This window comes from Hydractinia symbiolongicarpus, chromosome 9 (assembly GCF_029227915.1).
Source record: "Hydractinia symbiolongicarpus strain clone_291-10 chromosome 9, HSymV2.1, whole genome shotgun sequence".
Classification (NCBI taxonomy): Eukaryota; Metazoa; Cnidaria; class Hydrozoa; order Anthoathecata; family Hydractiniidae; genus Hydractinia; species Hydractinia symbiolongicarpus.
In genome coordinates, this window is record NC_079883.1 from 2,171,973 (window position 1) to 2,184,928 (window position 12,956).

A 12,956-nucleotide genomic window follows, 5' to 3' on the forward strand; every position below is an offset into this window, starting at 1 on the left:
TAAGTTTCAGGGAATGTTCTAAAAGAAGTGTTAGATAGGAAAACAGTTGTATATCACCTTGCCACAATGTAAAACATGAAATACACATATACATACACCTTGAAATTTTTGTGTAGTTTATTCATAGTCAACTAGCTGTTTTATGTAGCAAAACACAGAAATCTGTCAACTTGCGCTTTTTAGCTAGCTAGCCAGGTGCATCGAAAAATCGATACATCGATAAAAATAATGTTGGCTAGGATAAAAAGTTAGCTATCACGAAAGAATGTTGGCTGGGCTTGCTTCTCATCACATCCTGCTGATTTACGTTTGTAGTCAAAATCTTAAAGATGGAAAAAAGATTTATACATTGCTAAAAAATGTGAGGAAATATTCATGTAAGTATTCATTTCATGGCGTCGTAGCTTAGTGAATAAACTTTTGTACTTTGTGCGTTAGACCGGAGTTCGATTTCCCGTGGCAGTGATTCAATATGGACGAGTAAATGGTACCATAGCAACGGGTTAACCCAAGCCATGTGAGGGAAATTGGGAGATGGCACAACTTGTTGACCGTTAAATTGCGTCTTCGTAGCTTAAAATGAGCATTAAATGGTCTAGGAATCCCCGTCTAAAGTAATAGACAGGGTATGTCCTTCAATATTTGTTAGGATAGCCATGTGAAAAATGCACATCATCATCATCATTTAAGTTTATATGCGTAAAAAGATGAAAATAAAATAATATTTTAAATACAAATTAGGCTAAATGAAGCAGAATAATGTCAAAAGAAACTTCAAACCTTAATATAACAACATTTAAAATGGCCATCATCGTCCAAGGACATGTTGTGGCTGCCAAGAATATTTTAATTGGTTATTTAAAAAACCAAGCTTAGTGATTTGCTTATCAGGCGCAGGCGATAACAGCAAAAATGGGTAACACAGACGGAATTGGTGTATTATTCATATAGTGGCTTTACAATACTACTAATGACGCCCGTGGAGACATACACAGGTTCTCCGTCCTTAAAATATTGATATATTAAAATATCAAGATCATGATATGAATTTAGTAATGCAATATTTAAATATTTGTCATACCATTCTGTTTAATTTTGTTTAATTTCCTCCCTACATCTGACCATATTTCCATATACTATGCATTGTCGATGTTAGATACCATCTCTATAATAATACGCTAGGTGTGTCTGTCTGTGTGTCTGTGACAGGCAAAGTGGATGTCTTCATTTTCCTTTGATGTTACCGAAAAAAATCTTTGATGTTGCCGAAAAAATATGTCTTCTTTGTCGTGAAAATCCGCGAGTTTTGTGTGGTTTGTTAAATGAAGTTCTAGCACAAAGTAACGGAAATTGTGTTTGCAAAAAAGATGGCTGTCTTTTTTAAGCATTTGTCTTCTCTTGCCTTCAAAATAAATCTTTACAAAAGCATTTAAAAAGGGGCATGGTATATAAATGAAGTATAGAAAGGTTTCTGTAAGGTTTGTTTATGTTTTTTAAAGTTTTGATGATATTATTGATGCGAGACATGTTTGTTAGCTAGCATCAACCACAACAACAACAACTAGCTAGCTAGGTAGCTAGGAATTTATAAATATGTAGCCATGTTCTTTATACCTAGCTAGATCTCCAGTTTATATTTAGGTGACCAGCTATTAGCTGCTGTAGCTACCTTATGCTAGCTGCAGTTTTATGTTGCTTTTTACATGTAAGCTAATCTTAGTGGTCTTTGCTAAGAATGTGACTGTAACTTATTTTAATTGACATTTTAAGCTTAAATTAACAAGCCACAACAACTTTTAAAAAAGTATTACATAATATTTAAGAAGAGTTTTAGGACTGTTTTTAAGCAAATAATGTATTTTTCACAATTTGTGTATGCAAATAATGTATTTTTCACATTTTGTGTAGTTAACTAAACTTATATACATCGGTTACATGCAATATGACGAAACGATTTTTATTTAACATGTAGTAATTCTGGTACCTTAAGTGTAGTGATTTTTGTTGTTCTAGATGTTCTGACTAAAATGTTTTTGTTTATGGCACAACACCGAAAAAACTTGTTTTTTTTTTATATTTTGTATAAATTCTTACCGGGCAGGACTCTGTACAACATACCGAAATGACTGATCCCTCTCTATTTATAAATTTGATGCGTTCCAAATCACAGTTTTTTGAAATTTTGGGTAACATTTAATGAGTACAAGATGGAAATACTGATTTTTGTTGAATCAGAAGTATTTCCTACAACCATTCTTTTTTTACACTTTTGTGGAGAAAAAGTGTATGCAATATCATCAGAATAACTGATTTTGTTGCAAACTGTTTTTCTCTTTCACATTTTGGATTGAAATATTGTTATAAAGGGCATATATCAATAGACATATATATACCAAAATAATTAAATTCTGCAAACTTTGATTTTGTCGTTCACCTCTCATCTTTTATATTTTGATTAAACTTTTGAGGAAAACCATAGGAATTATTTAGAATTTGTATTTTGTGTTGCAAATTTAGTGCAAAAATTTAACTGTTGTGAGGGAGGACCATATGCAATTATATATACTAAAAATAATAATTTGATATTCTACAAGTTGTATTTTTCTATGCACTTAAATGACTGCTTTTTCTGAGTTGAATTTGATGGGTTTCATATCAATTTTGTGGAAGATTTTATGGCTGAAGACAATATAGAACATGCCAATTGAACTGATTTTTGTTCATATTTTGATTTGCTCCTCATAAACCTTTGTGTTCTACATTTATTGTAAACTTTTGTGAGGAAGGACCATATATATATACAATGTTTTCAAAATAATGATTTTTGTTGATTTGAAATTTACTCCTTGCTCATTGCTTTTTCGACATTTCAGGTTAAAATGTTTGGTAAAGTCAGTACGGATCATTAGACAAAAATTTTGTTTTGTTAACCGGTTAATTTTTACATTTTGTGCATATTTTTGCGGGAGAGGATGGTATGCAACCGAATAAATGATTTTTCAAAGTTTAACATTTTGTTTTTAGGTGTTTTGTGTTTGTTTAATTTTGGCTTTTTGATATTGTTCAGGTTGTATTGTTGTATAAGCATTTAGGGAAAAGACAATGTTTTAAATGGGTAAAGAACTTATTTCATAGATCTGTGCTTACTGTTGCAAGCCTTTCTTTTCGACACTTCAGATTAAAATATTAAAGGTTTTCGACATAATCACATAATAAGATGTATACATATTTGAGATATGTGTTATTTCTGACATTATTATTATTGTTGTCGTAACTGTCTGGGTTTTGACTGTCAATGTTGTAACTTTCTACTAACTAGATTTTACACCTTGCACGCCGTTGTTTTTCATATTTTGTCTGAAGTTTTGTTGGGAGGATTTCATGCGAGTTGACATTTGATATTTTGTGTTAGATTTTAAGAACTTTTTTGTTAAATTATGACTTATATACTTTCCTTTTATGCATTTTCAGATTATTTTTTTTAGTAAAAGGCATATTCAATATACTGAAATATTTGCTGATGTCATCAAAATTCAAATGACAGAACTTTTCAATTGTTTTTCTGCCTAAGTTTATTTTTCCACGGACCTAATCGACTATTAATATCAATAATTGCAGATGTAGAGATAATTTGGATTATGTCATAGCTGCGTTTGTGCTTCGATGTAATTAATTGCAACATGCAGAGATAACATGTTACTCTGATTTGAAACATTTTATTAGCGTTATGAAATTATGGATTTTTTCGGACAGAAAATTATGTTTGACATTGGATTCATCCCTCAGGAGATATCTTATGTCATATTTCCTTTTTCAATTTTACATTTTAACATTTTTTACGTGTTTGTGTTGTCGTGCGACTTTTAAATGCCTGAGTTTTAAAAAGCAGGCAGGAGCTAAAAATGTCTGGTTAAAAAGATTTCGGATAACATCCGAGATCTTATTAAAACGGGCGGTCTTTTTCTTCTCCTCCTTCTTCTTCTTCTTTGACCGATTTTTTAACCGATTGCCGTGACTTCATGACTTTTAAAGTCCGACCTGACCCCGCAACACAGCGCTACTCCCACTGTGTGCGCATCTTAATATCCGTTTAATTGGGAAATAACGAAGACTGCGTTACGAATTTGATCACAAATATTGTTATAGAATGTTATTTTAACATTATTTGATGAGCTATGGTGGATACTCCTTCAAGTTTTCGTTTCCAGTTATGTTTATAACGAGGCGGATTTTGTTCAACTAAACCGAGATCTAGAGGTTAACGCCTAAACGCATTGATGACACAGTTTACCTATACTAAGCGCTTAGTAAAATGTTAACGATGGCTGTTTCCTGAGTTTCCGTTTAGCCGAAGTTACGATCAAGTTATTTTTCAAAAAAAGGGCATACTATGTCTATATGGATATGTGACATTGTTTGCCTGTACTAATCCTCAGTCCGTAGTAATATTTGTTTTGAACTTTTAGCGGTAACGTTCTCTGAAAAATAAAAAAGGTTGGCCAAATGTTTTTGTTATAACAGGATAGCAACGAGTTGTAAACTGTGTCTTTATTTCAGCTAAATTTGTAAAAAGTTATTTTTTGAAAAATATATTACAGTGGAAAGACTAAAATGTCGTGTGCCTATTATTTTTAAAACATATTACACTCGAAATATTCTGCCCCTCACTCAATTTATGACAAACTTATACTAAGGCGCTTCACCTGAATTTGTGGCAGAGTTTGAAGTTCTTATTAATCGCTTTTCCAGGCGTTCAACGCAAGGTAACACAGTTACTTACACAGTTTCGACTACGGGTCCCCCGGCTAGTCTAAATATTAATACCAGGGAATTGCATTTTGGATTTAGTCTCTTTTGTTAATTTTATACCAATGAACGTAGTCATAACCTTTAACTTGTAGCATCCAACTTTATGGTCAAATCTTGGATATCTTAAACTTGATAAAGATTTTAGTCACGTCTCAGGTATAATAAAAAATTTCCAAAATATAACTACACCACAAGCATAGATATCTAATAAATTGATATGCCAAAACGTCTTTATTTCTTTTTTATGAATGTTAAGTGTAGTGCAGTATTGTTAAAGTATTAATATTCACAAATCACTTTTGGTATATTTGTACTACATAAAACATTTTGCAAGTTCAAGATAATACCACGGCATAATACCTATTTATTTCAAATAACTGAATAACATTGTAGAAGTTCTGTACATAACAGGCTACTGGTGACCTAGGTAGAGGGAACAAAATTGCACACGAACAAGAATCCGAATTCTTTTAGCCTGCAAGGATTTTTCATATACATTTCATATGCGTCTCCATAGCATAAATGGGATTTCAAAATTGTGCAGTATAGCAGCAGTTCAAGCGGGTAAAAATAACGTAAAACTATTGAAATTGATTAGCTACTCATGCCGCTTTGCTATTCCATTTCGACCATAGCATATTGTTGACGTTCATATTGGGTTTTAGAACATGGAAACTATGGAAACATCTAACCTGTGAAGTAGGCCGACTAAGGTCTCTTGCTGGAAATGAGGAACGTATGTCTGGCTGGACTCTCGTTATGAATACAACAGAAGCAAATCTTCTTCACGTGCAGTTTATTTATACAAAAGAACATTTTTTACTAGACATGTATTCCAAAGACTATCAAGTTAAACTACTGTTCTGGACAATGTAATTCAATTTATCTACCTTGCAATAAAGGCTATAAGGATACGCTTACAACGCGGAAAAGTTGCGAGGCGAAAAGCTTACAGTGAAAGAAAGCGAAAAGTGAGTGATATAAAATGGAATTTATTGTTCAATACGAATGTAATTTTTGTGATAAATAAGGAGATTTTCCTTAACCTATAAGGTGCTAATATCTTTTTCACCTTTCCGCGCCAGACACGCTCATATGGCAACAAAAAGTAGTTGTAGAGGCGCCCCTGTTGTGTTTCCAGTTGGGGAAGGGCGCGCTGTATGTATCTGATGTGAAAAAAATAGATTTAGTTGAATAGTCCCGTGTGGAACAGTCGTTTAATAGAAAAGTCAAGGGCAAATTTGACTTTTTCAGTACGGTTTCTTGAATATTTTTAAACAGCACTGACAACACAAGGAGAACTTTAATCTGAAGAATAAATAGAAATGGGAAGCAGTTAAATAAAATAATCGAAAAAAAAAATTTTTAGTTAAAAATGTTTTTTCTTATACTTTAATAATTACTGACATCTTGTACATCATTTGGATCGGTGTAAAATTATGTAAATAGGAAATTGTCCAATTATTACGTTTAGTTTCTACTTACTTCGGTGCTTCATTATTTTTTTAATAGTTATATATTACATAGCATTACATATGCCAAGTGAAAATTGTTAGACGTCTTTTCTTTATTGTCTTAAATCCAATAATATTTTAGTCAAATAATAAGGATCTTTTTTACATAATTAGACCACCCTGCGGCCTTCAAGTTTTACATATTTGGAAGTTAAATATTCTTAAATATGTATCGTTATATCTAAAGATGCTAACAATTATGGCAAGTCAAAAAAGAATTTCATTATTTTTATAATTCTCTTATAATCAACTTGTTTGCAAGCACTAAAATTCACATTCGCTAATTTAGGCTGGTGACATAATTCATACTTATTCACAATATATGTTCTCTAGATAAGCTATTATTATCACCTTTACATTTTTATATGTAGGCTTTTGAAAACAATACAATACTTCATCTAATTGGATTTTCGTTAATTTTGCTGATCGATATCACAAATACAAAAAATAGAGCTAACCAATTTCATATCGTAAGTACTTGGTTAAGCCTTTTATTTATTTGAGGATTTTTATCAAAATGAAGTTTAAGTCTAAAAACCTAGTAATTTTAAAACTATAATTTAAAAAAATGGGTTTATGAAACTTTATTTTCTGATGAATTATTAAGCTTGTGGAAAATTTAAAATGTTAAATTTATTTCATATCAGGAAATGATTTACTTTAAACTAGTCCCCTTTTAAAAGATGGTAAGCTCATTTAAAGTTCAATTGTTTTCCATAACCAAAGATTTGTTGCAATATGTCAAAAAAGTACCTAGGAACAAGTTATGAGCTAGGAACAATTTCTTAAAATGTTTTTATTGTGTCGCCGCACTTTACGGAGTGTTACAACACATTTTTGCACCATATTTTCTATTAAAATTAAAACCGCCTAAATAAAGTTGCAGTATAGTGGTAGCACAATTGTTTGGTCTATCACATGTGAGAGAAAGAAGCATGGAATGACACAATTCCTGATGCACGGGCATAAAAAACGTCCCTGGCGTCGCCCTAGCTTAAGACAAACTTTTTTGACCAGGTAGCTGGCTGCATTTTTTTAAATCATCAGCAAAAAGCTTAAAAATCTTCACTAAATTCTATGTTGATTTTGTTTTCTTTTAAACACAAACTTCTAATTCTTCTGACTTCCGTATATTTTGCAGACCTTATTAACGCACTTACGTCAGCTCCAGCATAAATTTAATAAATATTGAACGGCCGCAGCGAATCCAAATAAACATGATCGGATGTTGATAAGTCCAATAATCCACGTTATGCGCTTGTATACATGTTTTATTGGTATCAGCTAACAGGGATCCGCATACAACATCTGTTTTATCATTTACCAAATTGTGTTTTGCTTTTCGTTGTTTTTGCCCCTGACATAATTTATAATTCATGTAAATAAATTCAAACATCCTGATGTGATTAATTATGATCATATTGTGGTATGATAGTGTACATGTAATTTTGAAGATCTAGCAAGCACATGGCGTTGCATGCAGCAAGACGCCTTACAGGGTGTATTTACAGTGATCACTACCAAACACGGCTAGTCTCATACATGTCAGGGGATATGACATGTCTATTATCTTCCACTCAGAAAGTGTGGTTCCCATTTCCTCACATGGTTGGGATATGGTAATATTTACTCGCCCATATTAAATCCCCGCTAACGACAGTAAAACCTCGGTCGGTCGCAAAAGATGCTAAAGTTATAGCCACTAAGCTACAGTGATTAGCTAGTTAGCAAGCTTTGTGCGGTTTTACTTTCCCTTTTTTATTGTTATTCTAACATATTATTTGATTTTTTTTCTTCAATTATTTCACTTGAGTTACAGCAGTCTTTGTGCTAGATAAAAGTGAAAAAAATAATCACAAATTTTAAAAATGATTTAACTCTAGCCAGGGGCATTTCAAATAAAAATGTTGGAGAGCTGATTAATCAAGTATTAGGGGAGCTATAATTCTGCGCGTTTTAACAGTTTCAATAAACTGTGTTTATTCATATCAGCGCAAAATGCATTGTGTTAAACTTATTTTGTAAAATAAGAAAACATTGCGTTTTATTTAACACTGGATATTACATTTCATATACAGCCAGGTTCTACATAAAAAAGTGACAAGAACTTTCGTTAAAAAGTGAAAATTCACTACAATATAAGAAAATTATGGTGCATCGTGCTGATGCCAAACTTGCTGGCCTATGTTTCTTGTAATAAAGCAGTTAGTTATTTTTTCAAATTAATTTTTAGATCTGGTAAAAAATTTTTTGTTGAAGAAACGTGACTTGCTGCGGTTTTAGTTATGGCAGCTATGGTGAATCGAAGCAACCATTTTCTTTGCAAAGAAGTTTTTAGGCATCTTTTGGTGATTTCACTATATGGTGGAACTTAACAACAGTACAAGACCCCATCACGTGGTTGATGAGCTTTTGAACATAAGCTATTAGTGTTCCTTAATCAGCCATGCTTCAGAGCGTCCATACTTTGGGGTTTACCTGAAGAACGATGACAAAAATATTCTTACAATAAAAGTTTATTTTGATATTCCATTATTGCCAAAAAATTGTATTCTAAATGATTACGCCAACAACATTATTATATATGTATCTTTGTAAAAATTTTTACACACTTCTTGATAATGGGTGGATGAACAGCAAAAATTTTGAAAAAAAAGTTAAAAAATATCGATGGTTGTTATTAATATTTTCTCTGAACAGATAAGACACTTCTTTCAGATAATTCCCATATCAAAATATATAAAATGACTTGCCTATATAAGCCGACACTATAAACTTCTATTTGTTCTTCCAAGGCGGAAAACTTTATAATTTTTTAAAAATAATTCTAAGCCGTTTAGCCCGCTGTAGATTTTGCTGTCGGTCGAAAAAACATACTTCTCACTCGAGTTAAAAGTTTTACGACTGCAGTAAATATTAAAATAATGTCTTTAAATTGAGTATAGCATGGTATGACCTGCAATCGCAGTTCCTAAGTTCCATAATTGTCGCATTTTTAGAGGGCCCGTTAAACCAATTTTGACAGCATGTTAATTTTGACAAAGACACATGTCCAGAAAACATTATAACCAATTATCACGCCTTAATTAAGCCAGATAGATCTAATGAAATAGCTTTGATAGGTTTGGGAAAACATGTTTTATCCCGTCCAGAGAAATTAGACTTAACATTATATCACTCTTTAGGGTTAAATATGGCCCAAATCTTTTTTCATTTTGTTGGAAAGTTTCTCAAGACAATTTTTTTGAAAAGTGCTAGATACAAATTTTGGACAAAGGACCATATGCGACTTTCCTTAGCGATACTGAAAGATTTAATGCTAGTAGAATTAGCTTTTGATCCTTTGTTATGTAAATTTTAAAGGGAAGGAATGTATATGATATATCAAAATGACTGGTGTTTTGTTGATTTAAATTTGTTTGTTTATTTGAAAAAAAATCCAGAAAGAAATGTTATTTGATTGAGGAAAAATCCATTTATCAATTTTTTTAACTCTATTAGCAACGGGTGAAAAAAACTGGAGTAACACCGAGAGGGTACTTTAACGACACCCCAAGAAAATTTTTTGTTGGAATGCGCTATGAATCTATTTTTGGCAAGGGGATATTTAACCATATTACTACCATAATGTTAAAAAAATATGAAAAGTAGTTTGATAATGGCCACTACGGCGTGGTTGTAGCTATTCGAGACATGTCGAAAAAAAAAGGATTTTGGTCAAAAAACCTACAATTTCAAATTTTGCTTGTAGAATTTAATTATCTTTTTCTGGATTCATAAAAGATTGTATAATCAGGAAGTATAAACAAAAATGAACATAAATGTACATTCTATGCCGTGTATGTAGCCAAGTTTTTTGTTATCTTTGGTTAAATGTTTTGCATTTTTGCACTAAGCGAGTTTTCCATGTATAGCGAGAACATCCCTGGCAGATACATCGGTTACTTGATAAAAGTTTCCTCTTTTTCATGTAGCCTGCACCAATAGCGTTCTCCACACAAATGTAACATCTTCCTCTCGTGTCGCCTAATGTTGGCCCTAACTCGTCGTTTGCGGGCAGTTCTGGCCGTGTTCAATAAATATGCGAATGCAACCATTGTCCATTTTCTCGATTTCGTTTTGCATGTAAGAAATCCCATTTGCTGGTAAAAATGTCGGTTCTGCCCTTTGTAAAAGCATACAATTTGTATGTTCCAAACTTTTCTTTCTTGTCGTCCTTTGTGAGACCCATAATTGGTTTGTTCCTTTTCAGCATCAGTACTTTTTTTCCCCGTTGATGATTTGACCACGTGCGACATCTTTTTGCCAGTAAACCTCTGTTGTCAATTACTGCCTATTTCTTACTTTTTTGAGGTCTTTTGGAATACCTTTAGAGTTGATCTGTCGTCTACCAATACTAGCTATTGTCTCTTCGTACAACCACATTTCCAAGCTGTGTGAGGTATACAATCTGTCGAAGGATATGTTTCTTCCATTCAATTGAAGCTTACTCTCTAGCTTTTCCACCAAATACTTCACAATATTCTCCGTTCCTTGAATGTAGTATGCACGGCTTTCTTCCACAGGCTTTTCACTATGCGGCGTAGCAATGAAAGTGTACGGATAGCGGGAGGAATTGACAGATTTGATCAATTGATGACTTCTTCAACTTCTTCATCTTCTTCATCTTCTACTTCTCCATCTTCACCATCTTCGCCTTCTACTTCTTCATCTTCAGTGTCTTCCACTAAAAAATAATATTTCAGTACTACTGTGCATCACTGAAAAAACAACCTCATATGAAATAAAAAATGAGAAAATTAGCTTACCATCATCTCCATTTAGATCATTCAGATATACCGCTTCTTCTTCGCTATCGTAAAGGGCTTAAACAATAAGCTCACTCCAACTGGAATACATGCACTCGGAAACAACTAAATGTGTGTTTTGTATTGCAACACTGATGAAGCAGTCAAGGCCGACTTTCCACCCCGAACCTTTAAGTTTTCTTGCATTCCCTGCGAATAAGAACATATGTGTGGTGGAATGCATCAATGAATATTTGGAAAGGACTGTTCACTTTAGGCCTGAAAGTCACAAGGGGGCCTTTCTTATAAGCTATGCGAAGCCACATAAAGCTGTAACATCTCCCTCAATATCTAGACACGTTTGCAAGTTTTTGAAGTCGGCTGGTATCGATACCGTCACTTTCACTGGTCACTCTACCAGATCAGCTGCAACGTCAGCAGCAGCAAGCACAGGATTCTCGTTAACAGAGATCAGTAGAGCGGCAGGCTGGTCGAATGCAAACACATTCCAGATGGATTATCATATAAGGATTAACGAGAACTTTGGAAATACAATAAACAATTTTGTTAACAAAACTTTGTAGTCTATATCTTTGGTATATCGTTGTAAACATAATATACAAAGTACCTACATTTTTTTTGTATAACTTTCAGCCATATTAGTTTGGTCGTATAAAATCAGCGAAAATGAAATCTTATATGGAGTCTCGTCAGGGGCCGGAAACCATGGGGAAGAGTAATTGCAAAATTGAACGAATGATAATGTAGTTTGATAGCAGTTACTCTCCCCCCTGTTTCCCCCCTGACGAGAATTCATATACACACCATTGATGTTGGGGGTGCCTGCAAAACTATTTTCTTGACAGCAGGCCGTCGTTACATCACTTATTTACAGCGCGGCATTGGTATGGTCTACGCGTTGATAATGCGACGGCCAGCTCATGGCTTTAAAAGAGGATTTACGCACCGCGAGCGGATCTTGCCACTGCCTCTTCAGCCGTAATATGTACTTTTTTAGGAGACATTGTAAATATTGTTTCTATACAACTAAACAATAAAGGACAAGTAAGCAATAATATATATTCAAGTGATTAGCTACATATAGTGAATATGATATTAGGCGTCTATAAAGCTTTATGAAGATTTTGGCATATTACTGTATTATTATCAACTAAAATCACCCCCAAAAATATAATAAATATCAAAATAATGACAATCCATGAAAATTGAAAAATGGCGATTTTTTTAGATATTTTGACGCGGTGTGAAAAATTTGGTACTGGGACCGAACCGCGACATCTTTTTATATATTTTTTTTGTAATAATGCCGCAGTGAAAAAATATTAAAAGTCATAAAAACGTAGTACGACACGACAGATATTTAAGAAATGGTGGATAAAAATGACAAGGGGGCGCTGCAAAAGCGCCCTCTCGGTGCCAATAGGGTTAATGGTCGTAAGATGTAGTGCGAAATATCTGTGTAATGTAAAAGTGCAGAGATCACTGGAGGTGAAGTAATAATAGCGAGCAGCAGGATAACTAGTTTAAAATAATATATTTTAAAAGCTGTTTGAGATCTTGATATTATATGTTATACGTTATTATTAATGTGTCAATTTTACACTTTTTTAACATTACAACCTGTCTGTTTGTTGTTACCTCACTCATCACAACGTTTTTAAATAAAAACTATAAAAAAAACATTTTCTAAAATTTTTAAAGTTTGCTAGTGTAATATTTTTTGTTAGAATTTCTTTTCCGCCCATTTGCGTTTTTTTGTTTTTGTTTTTCATTGGATTTCTTCGCTCCCTGCTCTTCACGCTCCATCACTTTGTTTTGTAACAAA